Raw genomic sequence first — 18,309 nt, 5'->3', positions numbered from 1 at the left:
GCTGAATCCAAGAGTTTGTCTTTCAAAAATTGTTTAGAAATGTTGTTGATTACTTTACAAACTGCTACCTCAATTTGAAAGTTTAGTTTCTTTTTCGGTTTAAAAAAGTTTTCTTTATTCAGGAGTATTTTCTTCTGATTTCAGTAGATTTGATCTTTTAAATATTCTTGTTTTTGATTAAAAAAAACCCACAGAAATATGGCTAGGTGGGTACTAGATAGTAGTAGTTGTATTAAAGTTTACATTCTATAAATAAAATCTGAACTTTTGGTGGTGGAATGTAGTTTCTCCGTTTAAGAATTAAACATAAGATTTTTTAATGTTTCTGATAGGCAAGTCTTAGTCCGTGAAGCTTAATTTTTTGTCTACCAAAGTTAAAAAATCTCAAAGGTTCTTCAATTCATTTTGTTAGTTGTGATGCTTTTTTGTCTAGGCTGAGGTAGACTCGTGGATGTCCAGGATCGATCCCAAAGAAAGCACAGAAAACTTGGGTTAAAAGTCCAAAGCTCCAAAATAAAAACAACCAATCTGCAAAATATTAATTTTTCTTAACACCTTTTTTTTATTAATTGGTTTTAAACTGATTTTTTTTATTTATAATAATACGATATTTCAATTACAATCTCTTACAACTATTACAAGTTAATAATGTCCCAAGCGACATGCTTGAGAATGATCGGCGGCGGGTCTCGGCAGAGAGCGGCCTATGTCTACGGTACACTTAGAAGCGGACCGAAGAAAGAAACAAGTAGATGGTCTAATTTCTGTCCCTAGAACAGTCTAGAGAATGATCGGCGAGCGGTCTCCGGGTGACAGGCTCCTTTTCGTGGTACTCTTTGAAAGGCAGCCACGAAATAAGCGGTATAAAATCGGTATTGTCCCTAGCAAAGCAAAGACTAGAGAATTAACGGCAGCGGGTCTCAGGAGAGAGCGGATAATGTCCTTGATACACTCAGAAGAAGTCTATCAAGGAAAGAAACGAGCAATACAAGGGTTTAGCCAAAAAAAAATCGGTTCTGAAATTACTAGCCTTTCAGGCCTTCACTTCCCGCAAGAATATATATATACAATATACTTCTTAATATTTTCTTTCTCAATTGCGTTTTTTACTTCTGTACACTAGATTGGTGCTTCGGCAACGGAGAAGCAAAGAACTGATTTTTCATAGAAATTTTACTTTCCTATATGATATATTTAGTAATGACTGGATGTGAATCGAGTAAAATCAAAAGAAATAAAATTTAATTTATTAAATATTCAAATTTGAATTTCTCAACGGTTGGTTAGTAGAAGTCGGTTATTCGGATTCAAATTTGAATATTTCAACGGTCAGTTGATATTTAAATTTGATTTTGTCAACGGTTGGTTGGATGATTTTAAATTTACGTTTGGGTTGATGGAAAAGGTGGAAGGAGGAGCATTTGTAACGCTTCGTTACAACTTAATTTTTTTTTATGAAAACTTTTTATTCCTGATTTCTATCGCAAATTCAATGTTTTTAGCAAATTTCATTAGGGTGATCTATCACTTTTGTTTTCAGTCAAAAAAACACCCTTTTAACCTTTTAACGTTTTGAATAGGTAAATGAACAATTTTTGTATATTGATTCTATTAGTTAAGCATCCCATGGCTTTGTTAAACACTATTTTATCAAGGATTTGCTACTTCTTTTTTTTAGAAAAATCACTCGTGGGCTAATTAATTCCAATTATTTCTCTAATCTCTAATGTTCATTTAAATTGAATAGGTCTACGAACGAAGTGGTGTAAGTGTCCCAGTCCCACACTGAATCTTACTTGTGGTTTATCACAAGTAAAATTTTTCTAGGAAATACCTATTTTCCTCATTTTTAATTTGGGAACGTTACACATGAGTGCTTCTCAAGGATTTTCCACGAAATTAATAAGTATCTGAAAGGAATTGGCTGTTATCTCAATTAAGTTTGTATTCCCAGTAATATTTTCCAGTTGCGGGAAATGCATTAAAATTTGGAGAAAACATTTCGTAGAAATTATATATTTTCTGGGTATTGCCTATAGGGACTATTCTTCCATTTTCCTTATCAGAATCTTAATCCTTGGCAATTTGTATGGCATTGTTAATTTGAGAAAGTTATACCTGAGTTCTACTTAAGGGTTATATTTTTACCGAAATACATTGGCATTTAAAAATAATTTTATTGGGGGTGGTTTTTATTTTCGTTGAATTTTTTCATTTCTGGGAATTCATTTGCGGGAAATTCATTCTGTTAGGAGACAACAAAATTTGATTAAGTGGTGTTCGTTGGTAGGCAATATTTTCTTGGTATTAACGATAGAACGAATTAATTCATATTCTGAATCACAGTTCTCCAAAATATCATTATTTTGATTGCAATTAACCTTGTCCTTTTTTTCAAAAATGGAAAAAATGATTTTTAATTTCCTTACCTACCTTAATGCAAAGGTTAATTCGCTTTGAGTTCATATCATGAAAACCAAAACTTAAGTTTGGGCCAAAAACCACATAATATACTACGATATATTTATGAAGGTGTCGGATTAACGGGAAGACGTCTATTTTGCACTGAAAAAATTATTATTCTTAAAAACTATGAATCTTGTTCATAAACCAAAATTCATACATTTTTAAGAAAAATTCATTAAATTTAAGCACAAATTCTTAAAAAAAAAGTTTAGATTTAAGAAAAATTCATAAAATTTAAGAATCAGTTTTCATTTTCCTATGGAAAAAATTTTTATGAATTTTTTTTAAGAACAAATACGAAGGTTTATGAATAAATTCATAAACTTCTAGCTCCAATTTGAAAGAATATTTTGCTGAATCTTAGAATCTGGACATACTTTTATGAATGAAATTCACTATTATTTCCATTCAGTTGTATTTTGAGTTAAAACAATTTTTTAAAATTGACTTTTTTCCCTTCTAAAATTGAGAAAAATCTATTTTTAAAATTACATTTGTAAGGAGTTCATAAATTTTGTGTTTTTAAGTATTTTTTCTTAAAATGAATGTATTTTTTCTTAAAATTAATGTATTTTTTCATTAATTGAAAAATAACGAAAATTTTACCGTTATCGGTATTAAGAACTTATTCTTAAAATCTAAGAATCTGTTCATACTTTTTAAGTTCGAAATTCATATTTTTCCAAAATTTAAGAATTAATTCATTAAATTTTATGAAAATATACACATAATTTATGAAAAAATTCTTATACCTTTTGAGTTTTTAAGTATATTTTCTTGAAGTCTATGTATTTTTTCATCAATCTAGAAAATAATAGCTGTTTTGAATCTATGCCTTAGAAGGATTTTTCTGCGGATTTAGTTTAACATCTGATATTCAAAGTGGACGGTCGTTACCGAAACAAATTTGTGAATAAAAAACAATATTTATTATGTGTTATGTATTTTAAATCACGTAAACAATTTTGAAGAGTATAAGACATTTCAACAGTGGAAATTATTGTTGGTTCACGTTGCTTCTTTCTCATATACTCAGATAATTATAAAAACATAATGTTAAACATTTCTTTCTTTTATTATATTAAATATATTTTAAATTTTTTTGTTATAGGTACATAATTTAGATACTTTTGTGAAATGAGTAGGCACGTGAGTAATGTTCAATTTGAGACCATGTTATTTTCGCCAAAAAGCGAAATAAAATAGAACCGGCAAAAGGGCACTAAATACTGCTCCGTAAAAACCATCTTAAAGGCTGTTTGCAACAGATCCAGTACACCCGAAGTTGTCATATCAGAATAAAGCAAACACATCATGTTTGGAAAACATAGAATTTAGTTGCATGTTATTTAATTCCTTTAAATATTTAAATTTTGTTTTTATTTTACTTTATTCTATATAATGATGTATCTACCTAAATTTTTTATATTGTGATCTTTCCCCAACTTATTTAATTTTGTATTGTTTTTTCTTTCAGCTGCAGAGCCTAATGCTGCCGATTACAATAAGGTAAAATATAATTCTACCTCCTATTTCGAGCTTTTGAACCAAATAGTACATAGTCATTTTACTAATACAAACTTTTTTTATCTTTCCAGATGGTGCATCAAAAAAAAGAAAAATTAAATTAAAAAATAAATGTATAGTGACAGTGACCAATAAAACATTTTTATTACGTTTAAACTCAATCATTTCTTTTATTTTTAAAAATTATTTCATTTGTTTGTTTTAGATTTTGGGTTGTTTTCTTTGGCTGTTTGTTTGATTGGAGTACAATTTTTTTCAGGAACAAATTAAATGCTTGGAATGGTAATGTATATTATATGCATCTATATAAATAAATGCATATAATAAATGAAAAGTGTATTACATTTTATGAAAAAAAATCATAAAACTTTAAGAAAAATTCATAGTTTTTATGATTTTGTTCATAAAATTTAACCAACATTTCATTCAATTTTTTACGAAATTTATGAAAAAAATCATAAAATTTAAGAAATAATCATAAAATGTAAGAAACTTTTCTTAAACTTTGTTTTTAAGTTAAAGAAGAAAAAAAAAAGATTTAAGAAATAATTCTTAAATTGTATGAATTTTTCTTAAAATCTAAGAAACTTTTCTTAAACATGTTCAAAACTTTTCGAATACGTTTATGAACAGAATTCTTAAAATTTAAGAACTTATTCTTAATTTTTAAGAAAGATTCATTCCCTTATGAATTTGTTCTTAAAAAGATTCTTAAATTTAATGAATTTTTACATTGGCTCATTTGCCATGAATTCTTACATTAATTTAATGTACAAATTCATTAATTTTATGTACCTTGTTGGTTCAGTGTGACTGGTAAAGAGATTTATAAAGAAAATAAATTTCTCTGATAAATGCTTTAAATTTGTTCTTCTCGAGAAAATCTAAATATTATTTCAATTAAGTAAGTACTCTATGAAATCACCTTCTTCATAAATTTAATCCAAAAAAGTCTATCAAAACAAAAGAAAAATTACTTTACCACACACGTACCTAAGTCTTATATTTTTTATTATGAAGGCTCATTTAAAATATCTTCAAAGAAAACTGCCGCCAACTTCAACATGTCCTACGTAAATTCTTGACATGCTAAAGTATCATTATACCTACCCACAATGGCTTTTAAACTCAAGTATAAGAAAGGTCGTGATGGCAACAATATTAATTTGCATGAAAATAACACTCTTGGTACAAAATTACTAAATGAATTTCTGAGAAATTCACAATTGCATATGGAAATATCCTTGAATTATTATATAGCTACACAAAAATGTTTTGGCATTAAGTGCATTTCACTTACCTTTGCTCATTAACATTAATATTGATCCTTAAACCAATAATAGAGTCCTTCATTTAAGATAACTTGGCGAAGGTTAAATTAAATTACAAAAAAAAAAAAACGAAAATAATGAATCTCCAACAATTTATTATTATATTATTCTCCCTTGAGACTCTTAAAATATTTAATTAAAATTAAAAAAATCTCAGAACTCGTGATGATTTATGAAATTTCTTAACACATCACACATATACATCAAGCATTGGAAATTCGCGCTGCGAGCAATTACACGCAACCTTTCATTGAAAATTATAATTTATTAAGTTACCTTGAAAGCAACAACCACTTTGGCAAATCCTCCAACAAACGCAACATCATGATGTCTGCTATGGTATTCGTACATATATCAAAATTTCAAAGGCTATATGCAACCCTAAGGGCTCCTTTTGAATATACATATATATGCGTGTATCTTGAGGGTAGGAGAGTATTGCAAACATAATAATTGATTGCAATTAGTAAACTGCTCCGCAGCAACATTTATTTACAATAATATTATTTAGTGCAGTGTGGGAAATGTGAAACATTCCACACTGCACTTAAATAGCCTCAAGTGCATATAACGAAGTACCAACTGGGGGTTCTTTAGCCTTTACTACATTAGGCTATATAACTTTTGCAAAACATCAACATTCTACCCTGAATACTCAGAAGCGTATTTTCTAAAATAAGAGCCTTAAATTTAATTAACAAAATATAAAGTCCTAAATTTAATAATTATATTAAGACTTCTAATAAACATTGGTAAGAGATTATGTTGATTTACCAGCTTCACTTGTTGATTTGACTAATTTTCCCGTTGATTTAATGGATTTTCTTGTTCATTTGCAGGTTCGCTTGTTAAATTGCTAGATTTATTCGTTGATTTGCCGTGTCCGCCCGTTGATTTAGCAGATTTGCAGGTTAAGTTACCGGACTCATCTGTTGATTTGTCATGTTCTTTTGTTTTGTTGTTGAATATGCCAGTTTAGGACGTCCCTTACTTTGGCGGACACTTTGTGGCGGAATCAAAAAAAAAAAATTAAACTCATTAATTGTAGCTAATTTAATGCCAATTTGTTGCGCAAACCAAAAATTTGTAGCTCTCATAGTTTTTGAATTATTGAATTGTCCACGAAATCCAAAAACCTCGATTTTGAAGCTCGATTAGTTTTTTTGTAATTCAATATTGCGTTAAAATATGACTCAATTTCATATGTAACCGTCAAAATTTTCAAAAAAGTTGAATTTTTCTTTTTTTTTTTTTCTTTTCTAGGAATAGTAGTTTTGCAAAACATGCGCAAAAATTAATTTTGTAGCTCCTTGAAAAAGAATTTTTTAAAGTTTCGTGCAATGGAACAGCGAACCGGAAGTGCACTTTTTAAACTTCAAATTGAAATTGAAAATGACTGAGAGGAACAACAAAATTAATTTTTGTGCAACAAATTTTGTTTTGCAAAGCTACAATTTCTAGAAAAGAAAAAAATTAAAAATTAAAAATTCAACTTTTTTGAAAATTTTGACCGTTACATATGAAATTGAGTCTTATTTTAGCGCAATATTGAATAACAAAAAAACTTATAGACTAGGTTACTTCAAATTTCTGCAAAATTTTTTTTTTTGAATTTCGCATTTTTTTGGACAATTTTTGCGCAACAAATTAGCATTTAATTAGCTACAATAAATGAGATTAATTTTTTTTGATTCCGCCACAAAGTGTCCGCCAAAGTATGGGACTTCAGTTTAGGGGTCTGGCTACCCTTGTTCACCGAAAAATTCACTTTTTTGTTTTTAATTAATAAATCTGAAACTATATGAGCGAGAATATTTTTTTGCTAAATATCAAAAAGTGTTTCAAGAATAATATACCTTGTCAAATTTTATTTGAAAATATTTAAAAATGGCGCCGTGATGTTGGTAGCCGCGGACTGTCTCCACACTATACGCTCGGTTCTTGTCCCACTTGGTACTGAACATCTGAACAAAGCAAAAATAAATTACGTTATTCTTAAGTAATGTGACTACAATGCAGCGAAGTCGTTTTTTGAAGTTATTCTTTTGCGGCACTGGGAGTGAAAATTTCCTTTTTGACAAGAAGTGTCAAAAGGATTAGCAAGTAGCACCACCTGGTGTTCAGAATTATAAAACAGCTTAGGTGTGTTCTATTTTCAACTATGGTTGTTAATGTCAAAAAATATTAGGTGCGTCCCATATAAAGAGAGATTCCGAGGGCTCACAGATTTTTTAAGCGAGATAAAAAATCTCAGCTAAGGACTCACTTTGGGCACAGTACACATAAAAAGGTAATATATTCCGAACGTTGTTAAAATTTGTTTGTCAAAAATGGGCACCAATCTGTCAGGTCGGCCTTTAATTTTTATATTTCAATCGCAGTAAATAGGAAATTTGTTTTTGTTTTAATTTATAAAATGTCATTTAAAAATATTATAAATTGAAAAATAACAAATTTTCTTCGTGTTTCATAGCGGAAATTGGTAAAAAATTGTTTAAAAATTAGTGGTGTGCGTGGTTTATCGGTTTTTGTGCGTTTTTCGTCGGTATTTTAAACAATTAAGAATTCGGTAGCTGACATTGGTCGCCAAAGTGTCATGTTTTGACAATCTGGCGACCAATGTCAGTTCGGAATATATTACCTTTTTATGTGTACTGTGACTTTGGGTGCTTTCATAAACGCATGGCTGCGCAATACTTAAAAAAGCGACAAATTCATGCGTGTACCGTACCTTATGATAATTAAAGTTTTGTTGGTTTCTAATTGCTAAAAGTCTCCGAAAAACCTTGTGGAATCCATATCGCATGCTGAGAAAGATAGTGTCTCAACTAAAAAAACACGATTTTTCAGGAGAATTAAAATAAGAAAATATGTACATAGGTACGTACATATATAAAATAATTCTACTCTCTACTTAATTAAAAAACGGAACTTTTTGAGTTGTGACACCATCTTTCTCAACGTGCTATATTTTAGAAGAAAAATCGAAATCCACACTTCAAAATTTTGACAGATGACGCAAAACAGAAAAAGTGTTCATGTATCCAAAGTAAAATACATGCGCAAATAGTTTCTCTGACATTAGTCTGATCGCAAATGACTGCATGTAAACAAAGGCGAATTTTTTTTTTATTTCTCAGTTTTCTTTCTCTGTCTTTAATTTTTTTCTAATTGTTTTGACATTTGTTTTTTGGTGGTGTGCAGATATAAAAGTGCTATAAACATGAAAAACTTAACGAAAGTTTGAAGAATATGTTGTTATTTTGAGCTTGTTTCACGAAATAAAAAATATTTAGAAATTATTATTTTCACAATTGAATATTTGAAGAAAAGTTGCAGTTGTGTGAAGTTACAGTTGAAGTGTTGGGTTTGAACAAAATTGGATTCATGTGAAAAATTTGTCCCACAAAATAATTTTGCTCTTTCAAAATGACATTGAGCCTTCAGGGATTTTTTCTTTGTGGGACGCGCCTGATGTAAAAATGACATTTATTTTACCACCATTTGAAAAAGTGATTGACAAATGACAATAGCATTTGTTTACATAAAATTACAAATCGATTTTATACTTTTAAAGTTAAGTTAAAGTTAAAAAAATAAAGTTTAAGACTTTAAATATAAAAGAAAGATGTTTGAAATTGTTATTTGTGCTTTATTCAGTGAAGTGTAAGTTCATTTGTGTGATACTGCCGCGCCACCGCCAACGCCGCTAAGCCGATTAAAATTATCGGGTTGGGGTCAAAATTCTGCCGGGGTCAAAATTCTTTTGTCAAAATTCTGCTTTCAAAATTCTGCTTTACAAAATTCTGCTTTCAAAATTCTGATTTTCAAAATTCTGTTTTTTAAAATTCTGTTTTTCAAAATTCTGCTTTTCATAATTCTGTTTTTCAAAATTCTGCAAAAAATTAAAAAAGGGTTTGGAAAATGTTAAAAAGCGCGCGCTTTTTAACATTTTCCAAACCCTTTTTTAATTATTTGCTAAATTCTGTAAAATCATCTTCTTGAAAAATGATCTGCTTATTTTGATATTTATTTGATAACTTACCTACATAATTTGCATTCTTTGAGTGCATATTAATTTTTGTTTTATAAATGAATAAATTTGAAAATATTAAGATAAGGTTTTTAATACTAAACATTTCCGAAAATAATTCAAATTTTTTATTTGTCAAATTAAGATGAATATTCAAAAATTTGAATAAGAAAAGGAATATCTTGTATCAAACAACATCTGTTCCAATAAGTTATAGATTTTATTTGCAAGAAAGTCAGTCTTTGCATTTTAAAAAATATTTGCGACACTTACTAAAAAAAAATTTAGGAAAGTACCAATGTTGAATTACATTAATGAGGTGTATTTTTCTTTAGTCAGCGCATATGCCATAAAAAAAAAGCAGAATTGGCAGAATTTTTTTTGTTCAAGTATAATGCTGGCAGAATTTTGAAAAGCAGAATTTTAAAAAGCAGAATTTTGAAAAGCAGAATAGAAAAAAAGCAGAATTTTGAAAAACAGAATTTTCGTTAAAAAAGCAGAATTTTGAAAAGCAGAATTTTGAAGCCAGAATTTTGACCCGATCCCAAAATTATCTCTTCAATCGGATAAAGTGAATATTTCTTGATTTTTTATGTAATGGAATGAAGAGTTTCCTCATACATTTTGGAATTGTTTTTGGCGAATTTTATCAAGCATTTCCTTATAAAACAAAATGTTTCAAAATGAGAATAATAAACGCTGTGGAAGGTGTTTTTTTTAGTATAGGTTAGCTGCTTGTTTCATCTTCTCCAGGTTTGCTACGCTCGCTTCTTCATCGTAATTTGTATTAATATGATAGAAAAATATTAATATTGATAGAAATTAAATCATATTTGGAGAAGGAAAAACACTAAAATTAAAGAAATTAGGGCGATCGGTGGTGTAACAAAAATATGAAGGAATAAAATTGTTTTCTGTCAAATGAAATGTCATAGAGAAACTATCATCAGGTGGCGCGAAGATCGTTAAGGGGGATAACAGGGTTGTTATAAGGGGTGTTCAGATTGACCAACTTACCGGACAGACCGATTGTCATTTGGTCTGATGGCGGAATTATATTTTTCGTTCAACGATTCGCGTGACGCCAGCACATAAGCGGTCACTAGAAAATGTTTTGCTTTGAAGAAAACTGACTCTGTCACCATTTTAAACATCATCTTCTGAGATTTACAATCAAGTTTACTTACTTTTAAATTCCTTTTAGATTTAATCCTATTACATAACTATGGTTTGATTCACTAATTTATAAAAGGCATGTTCACACGATCTCGAAAAAAGTTTTGATAAAAGTGAATTTCTTTGAGTGAGAAGAATAACTTCAAACGCGTGTACATTTGTACACACACTGTTTTTTTTTTTATGGTTTGACGAAAAATTATTTTTTTCATTTTGTGATGCCAACAATTTTCAAGCAAAAACCTTAATAAAATAAACTAATCAAATTATCAAAAAAATCGTTAAATTACACTGGTTAACAAAATTAAACTGTTTTTTTTTTTTTTTTTTTTTGCAGAAACAAAATTATATTTTTTCTGAAGGTTTTTCGGTGCGCTGAACTAGAATCCAAAGTAAAAAAAAAATTAATCAGCTCCCGTTTTTGAAATATTACCGTTAGAAAATGCAGTACTTCGGTCAGGGTTCGGACTACAGTTTCAAAATTTCGAAGCAAATTGGAAAAATAAGTGAAGAAGATCCAAAATTTCGGAAGTAGATTTCAAAATTAAACTTTCATAACATTTATTTACAAAAATTTATTCTAAAAAAAATTATTTTTCAACAAAATTATTTTTCTTTACTTTTTTTATTATGATCTTTTCAGCATAATCTTAACAAATTTTTGATCAGGAATTCTTCAAATTCAGTCAAAATTACTTTGATAAACTTTATTTATATCTTGAATTCGAAGAATAATAATTGACCTCCATTAATCTTTTGAGATTTCAGTTGAGCTTTATTTCTCAATGCCTCGACCAGATTTAAAATTGAAGTTAAATCCCTTTCTCTAAATTTATTATTTGAAAAATATTTTTTCAATCAAGAAATAGAAGTAGATCCTGAAAAAGAGAAGTAGGGAAGTAGATTTTATTTTTTTCCCAAAATCGAAGTAAATCTACTTCGATCGAAGTAAAGTCCGAACCCTGACTTCGGTCCTTATTCTTTTATATGAGGAAAATAGTTTGAGAATATTTAGTTATAAGAACTATTTTCAACCTTTTTAAATCAGTTTAAATCTTTCCGATATCTTTTTTACTGCCCGAGATATCCTCAGTTGTTTTTTTTATTATTATAAATTTTATAGGGTCATTATCTCCTTTATATGATATACCTATGAAGCCAAACCCACTTACTTCATTTTAAGATATCTCGGGCAATACAAAAGATATTGAAAAGATTTAAACAGGTAAATATGCTGAAACAATTTTCCTTATATAAAAGAATAGATAAAGTCCGAAGAACTAAAAAAAAACGTTTTTTTGCATTTTCTAACGGTAATATCTCAAAAACGGGAGCTGATTAGTTGTTTCTGACTTTGAATTCGAGTTCAGCACACCGAAAACCTTCAGAAAAGTATCTTTACTAAAATAGTATTCAATGTGTTTTTTAAACTTTTGTTTCCAAAATTTAGACCTTCGAAATCACTTTTTTCAAAAACAGTTACTTGAAATAAAATTAAAATTAAGTGCATAATTCTAGTAAAATGGAATTAAAATTAATTGAAATAATATTTTTGCGTACAAATAAAGATTGTTTATTGTGGTGTTGCTGTTGTTGCCATTTATAGTCTATCTTTCCATGTTGCAAATTTCAATATAGTCTGGGAATTAAAGTTGTCGGTTATTTAATGTGAATTTTTTTTTTTTAATGTAAGCGGCGGTATATCAAAATGATGGCATAGTCTGGGACGTTCGGTTATTGACAGTTTATAGTCTGTGATGGGCGGTTGCCAAATAGTTTTAGTAAAGTTGGTGGGCGGTAAAAAGGAAAGTGTGACGCTTTGTTTATAAGTTAATCTCTACACCATCTATCACAACTCAAGCCAAACAAAATCAGCCGGAACTGATGGACTCCAGGCAGAGTTTCTCAAGTATCCTGAAGTAGACAAAAAAAAGGAAGTATTTACAATGCATTGTGCTTACTAATTGTTTTGGACTCAAAATTCGTTTGGTAAACAATTAACAAATAGCACAAAAACAGTCAAATTTTCTGTATATTTTTTCTTTATCGGTTAAAATTGAATTCGAATCCGTACTTATTAAGAGATAACATAAAGCAACGCAACACATAAATTAACAAGACACCTATGCCTTTAACCCTTCGAATCTGATTTTCTTTTAATAAGTCTGATGAAAGCTACTATAATTACAGACTTTTGATAATAAGAATACAAGAAGGCAAACATAGTATCCTCTTGAATAACAAACACTCTTTTATTCAAACAAGTAATTACATGGTTATCATTCGTAAAAAGGAACATTTCCTTCAGTTATATTTTGAACTTCCGATAGACTTGTTTCTTTTTTGACGGTCAATTCTTTAAAGAACAAAAAGTAATAATTTAGTAAAATTAATACTTTTACTCTATCGGCGATGAATTCTTCAAATATTCTTGTATTTGTTGCTATCTCCACCGCTGGACTTCTAACAGCAAAATCTGAATTAAACTCAAATTTACTAAGTTTAATCACAAAACTACAAAAATTCGAACAATCTGAAAGTGTGTTTATTTTGAAAACATCGATAAAACTGCTCTCCAATGATATTAATGACATATTCATACGAAATATTTCTACGATATTAAACATTCCAGTTATAATTTCAACTGAGGCTACATCATTTTATTTGAAGAAACACTTCAAAGAAAACCTTCTAACCATCGTTCAACTTAATTCGAGTGACTTATTTCTTCAAAGATTGCTGGATTATCTTCAACATTTTCGATTTTGTAAAATAATATTTTTGCTGCCAAATTGTTCCAAAAATAACTCAGAACTGCAGAAACTTTTCAATTTCTGTTGGCTAAATAGAATGGTCAATGTTATAGCTGTTTTTCAAGATTTCTCAACCACATACTACAGTTATAGCAATTTTGGTGATTTTAGAATTGAAGAGCATAACTGGGAAAAGAATTCAAGAATTTTTCCAAATCGAATGCGGAATCTTCGTGGAGTTACGTTACCAGTTGTTTTCGGAGGTCCTGATCCAGCAGTAATCATATCGACAAAAAATTCCGGTGAAATAGTTATTGGTGGTTTTATCGGTCATATTTTCCATGCTCTTGCGAAGAAGCACAATGCCAAATTGAATACTTCAAATATTAATTTATCGCTATCAGTTTTTAGTTTATACCAGTTAGTGCTAAATGGTTCACTTGATATATCCGCTGCTGGACTAGCAGCTTTAGAAAATCCAAATGAATGGTTTTCGTATCCATATCGTATATATGACTGGGGAGTAATGATGCCCGTAGAATCAAACATACCCATTTATAAAGTTTTTGTTTTTGTGTTTTATTGGGATTCTCTTCTTATGACAATAGTGGCATTTATACTTTTATCTTTGGTCCTACGATCTGCTGAGTTAACGACATCACAACGACATTTTTCCAAGCGCGATCTATTCTTCATTAATTTAGATGGTTTTCGGGGAGTTCTGGGACATTCACTTTCGGTAATACCAAGCTCATCAAAAGGTACAAAAATCATTTATTCGTTAATCTTCTTCCTTGGAATAATAATTGTAACTTCATACGATGCATTTCTTCAGTCCTTCATGACACAACCACCGAGGGAAAAAATTATAAAATCCTTTGATATGCTTGAATCGTCCGGAATAAAAATTTACAGCCAAAAAATTGAGATTAAAGGATTTTTAATGAAACAAAAGCCTATTTTTGCATACAAATATTCGAAAATATTTCAAATGGAAAGTAATCATAAGACTTTTGTAGAGTTTCGAGATAGTCTAAATACCAAATACCAAATATATAGATCAGAATGGGACAATGCCGAGTTTCTAAGAGATGATTCAATTCATTTCTACACAGATGGTTCTAAAACCAATGACGGAGTGGGTGGCGGGGTTTACTCCGATAGACTTAATGTTAGTCTCTCCTTCCGTCTCCCTAATCACTGCAGCGTGTTCCAAGCGGAAATAATGGCGATTAAAGAAGTACTGACTTGGCTCAAAGAAAACGTGATATCTACATCGGATATCCGCATCTTCTCTGATAGCCAGGCCGCCCTTAAATCGTTAGCTTCGGTTTCCACAAACTCCGTTACTGCCCGCGACTGTCGATCATCTCTCATGGAGATGTCAGAACAGTTTAACATTCACCTTTTCTGGGTGCCGGGTCACAGAGATATTCTGGGAAACTGTGAAGCAGACGAACTCGCCAGAAATGGAACTCTAATACCAATTTTACCCAATAAGGCAAATATTGGTATACCAATCGCAACGTGCAAACTCATGCTGAAGCAAGAAGCTATAGAGGCAACAAACATACGATGGTCAAACATTATAACTTGCCAAACGACCAAGCAGATCTGGCCTAGGCTAGATCCTAAACGTTCAAAAAATTTGTTGTCTCTAAGCAGATTGCATATCAGCTCTGTAATAGGTGTCTTAACAGGACACTGTCTCATAGGAAGACACGCCATAAGACTTGGCGTAATCTCTAACGACTTCTGTAGAAGTTGCCTTGATGAGGAAGAAGAAGAAACAATCCAACATCTTCTCTGCTCATGTCCTGCCCTTTCCAGTAGACGTAAAAAATACCTGGAAAAATATTTCTTAGAAGATACCAGTGAACTAATCAATACTGACATCTTCAACCTTCACCGCTTTATTAAAAGCTCCAACTGGTTTAATTAGTGAGGAATTTCCTCACAAAATCATGGTATCACAACGGACCAATAAATGGTCTAAGTGTGTCAGTTGTTTTCCTGACAGCCATTTCTACCTAACCTAACCTAACCTAAATACCAAATATGCCTACACACTTAGTGAAGATAAATGGCAAATTTATAAAAATCAGCAGAATTTCTTTGGTCAGCAATTGTTTCGTTGGTCTGATGAATTGTGTTTGTTGAGTAGTCTTCAATCGGCAATTGCTTTAAATGAAAATTCAATTTATAAGAAAATACTGAATATTGTTATTTTGGAAACTCAATCGGCAGGATTGTTGGATTATTGGATTAAAAGAGCTTTTTATGAGTTAGTTGAAGTTGGAAGAATTAAAAAGTTTAATTATGGTTTTGAAGGACAATTTCAGTTACAACCATTGAAAGTTGAAGACTTGAAATGGATTTGGATGAGTTTGGGATTCGCCTTTTTGGTTGATGCAATTTGTTTTGTTGGAGAAATTTTTATATTTAAATGGAAAATTAATTTAGAAAAATAAAATTAAGTTATGGCGTGTAGCTGTTGGTAGAAATTTGGTTTTCAGTAGGTACTGTTTTATTTCTTGATTTATAAATAATTTTGTTATAAACAAAAGAATCAGTGTAATTACTAATAAGGCTTAAGTTTTGCCTACATGATGCACTAAAAAATTTTTACCTTAAGTTCATATTGCGGACAGATAAGAACAATTAAATCTGTTTCGTGATATCGTTATATAAATCTATGAGCCCCCGTCTGCATACTTTTATATATTTTAAATCATATTTTCTGATTTTTTAAGGTTTCAAGAGAAATATTTTGTACAACTCGTAGATACTATTTCAATTCTCTTCCTTATTTTTTGTTTTTTCTTGTTATTGATTTACCTTTTTGAGATACATACACATTTCTGTTTGTTGTTTTTTTATTGACTAAAATATTGCGATTTTATTGCATTAAGGCCCTTACAGAAACCATGGACGGAGGGCGCCCCAGAAACAATAAGAAAAATTCACAGGGCAGTTTTGAGCAGTGTTGCCAGGACCGGCTATTTATAGCCAAACCGGCTCCTTCAAGTTTTCTCCGGCTCCTTCAAATTCTGATTTCCGATTTATCAAAATTTGGCTCCTTAAGTTTTCAATTTGGCGATTTTTGGCTCCTTCGATATTTAAAACTTTTATAATAAAAGAACTTGATTATTATGATCACGAATTAAAAGTCTTCGAAGTAGAACTAAACTTCTTCGAAGTATGTAGAATCTGACGTCTTGCTGAAAAGCACAATTGTGAATGTACCTACTTCCATTTTTATTCATATATGAGGCGTTCAGAATTATAATGGAGCAAGTCCACTTCTCTTTAGGTTGGATGTTTTAAGGTCTTAAAAATTAAGGGTATCGTTTTATGTCAAATAAAATAAAAGAAAGACATTTTGGAGATACATACTATATGGAGTTATCGATCTGTGAAACATTTATTTCAAAAGTTCCTTTAGTTTCTGAGAAAAAGCTTCTCAAAGTTCAGAATAATGCACGATAATGGACTTGACCCATTATTATTCTGAACGCCTCATATTTTGTTTCCACTTTTCCACAATCTATTTATTTTCTTATTTATTACTAAATAAAAATTAAAGAATCTAACTTGAAGTCTGATAAATTTAATACAGAGTATTATTTCTTTTTTAATTTTTGTTTATATTATCATATATCTAAGTTAATTTTAAGTTGGAAAAAAATGATGAAAAAAACAAAAAAAAAAATGGTACAAAATGCATTATTTTGAGTTTTGATGAAAAATTTTTGAAATTGGCGATTTTTGGCTCCAAGACTTCTAAAATTCGGCTCCTTGCCTCTAAAATTCTCTGGCAACACTGGTTTTGAGGTGTTTTGTAATTTTGGTTTTTTATTAATTTCTCGAAAACGACAAGGCATTTTTGGATGCTAAACGGGGGGGGGGGGCGGAATAGACCCCCCTTCCTATACAATTTTTTTCTTGTCTCGACCCAACCTACACGTTCCAGCTTTTTGGTACATTACTCCTGAATCACCCTGTATACGATAAAGCATGACTCAACTTTACGTTCCATTTCTCGTAGGGAGTGTAGTATAGATTGCAATTTAATTTTAAGCATCAAGTCATGGGGGGACGCCAAATCTAAGTACCTAATGTAAAAGTTATGGTTCTGTTACAAAGTAATGAAAATATTCTTAAAATTTAGGTTAATTTTTCTAAAATCAGAAACTGTAAAAAATCTTTTGCCAATTTTTGCGACTTTTTTTAATATTGGTTCTGAAAGGAAGGAAATATTAAGTTGAAGTCGGCGTATTTGTTATATCTCATGCTAATTTGCGTTTAACAGCAATACTCGAAAAGTCCTTCACTTATCGCTTTCAAATTTTTAAATAACGTTCCATTTAAAATATTGTTATTTTAAAACAATGTACAATACTAAAAATTGTATTAAAAAATGTGCATTGCATGAAAACACCAAATTTCAAATCATTTTTATAATTTTTGCATTAATTTTATTATTTCCTTAAAAACTAACTGTTTCTAATGTTTTCATGCAATAATAAATTTAAAAAAAAAACACAAAAAATAATTTTGGCCATGTTTTTGGGAAATTTTACCTGTGTGCAATAGGACGGTAGTGAAAAAAACAAAAATAGGTGTCTAGTACGATTTTTTTGACGTGATAACGTCTTATAAATCGATGAACCATGGCAGCCACCACAAAAAAGTGACACCATTTTCTAACGTTACACTCTCGCGGCAAAAATTTCGTGGCAAAAATTTCAATTAAAAATTAAAAATAAACTATTAGAGATACAAAAATCTTCTATAGCTTATTTGAAAGATAATAACCTAAAGCCTAATCCAAATGAAGGATTTTTAAAAATTCCGTCATTTAATAGGGTAAACAGGGGTAAAACGGAAAGATGAAATTTGGGCTTAAATCTAAACGCGAAGTTGCAGAGAGTTGATTTCTTTGCTATAGATAGATGAGACTAATTTTAGAATAATTGCATTTAAGAAAAAATTCTAAAAAACTATGAAACTAAGCTATAAC

The 18,309-nt window shown here is 30.1% G+C and overlaps 1 long non-coding RNA gene across 6 annotated transcripts in view; it reads right to left on the bottom strand.

Moving 5' to 3' along the window:
- The window catches only part of LOC129914649 (uncharacterized), a 58,671-nt gene that overhangs the window by 17,296 nt on the left and 23,066 nt on the right, over positions 1-18,309 (bottom strand). For 2 of the 6 annotated variants that reach the window (XR_008772211.1, XR_008772210.1), the window contains exons 3-4: positions 7,181-7,288; positions 6,906-7,121 (exon numbers count right to left, since the gene is read on the bottom strand). The exons of the other annotated variants lie outside the window; for them this stretch is intronic. This is a non-coding gene — a long non-coding RNA (uncharacterized LOC129914649). Of the gene's footprint in view, positions 1-6,905; positions 7,122-7,180; positions 7,289-18,309 lie in introns of those variants that run through there. 6 annotated transcript variants of the gene reach the window in all.

The sequence above is a fragment of the Episyrphus balteatus genome, chromosome 3 (assembly GCF_945859705.1).
Source record: "Episyrphus balteatus chromosome 3, idEpiBalt1.1, whole genome shotgun sequence".
NCBI classification, from domain to species: domain Eukaryota; kingdom Metazoa; phylum Arthropoda; class Insecta; order Diptera; family Syrphidae; genus Episyrphus; species Episyrphus balteatus.
The sequence above is the reverse complement of the archived record's forward strand: the minus strand, read 5'-3'. Positions and strand labels throughout refer to the sequence as shown.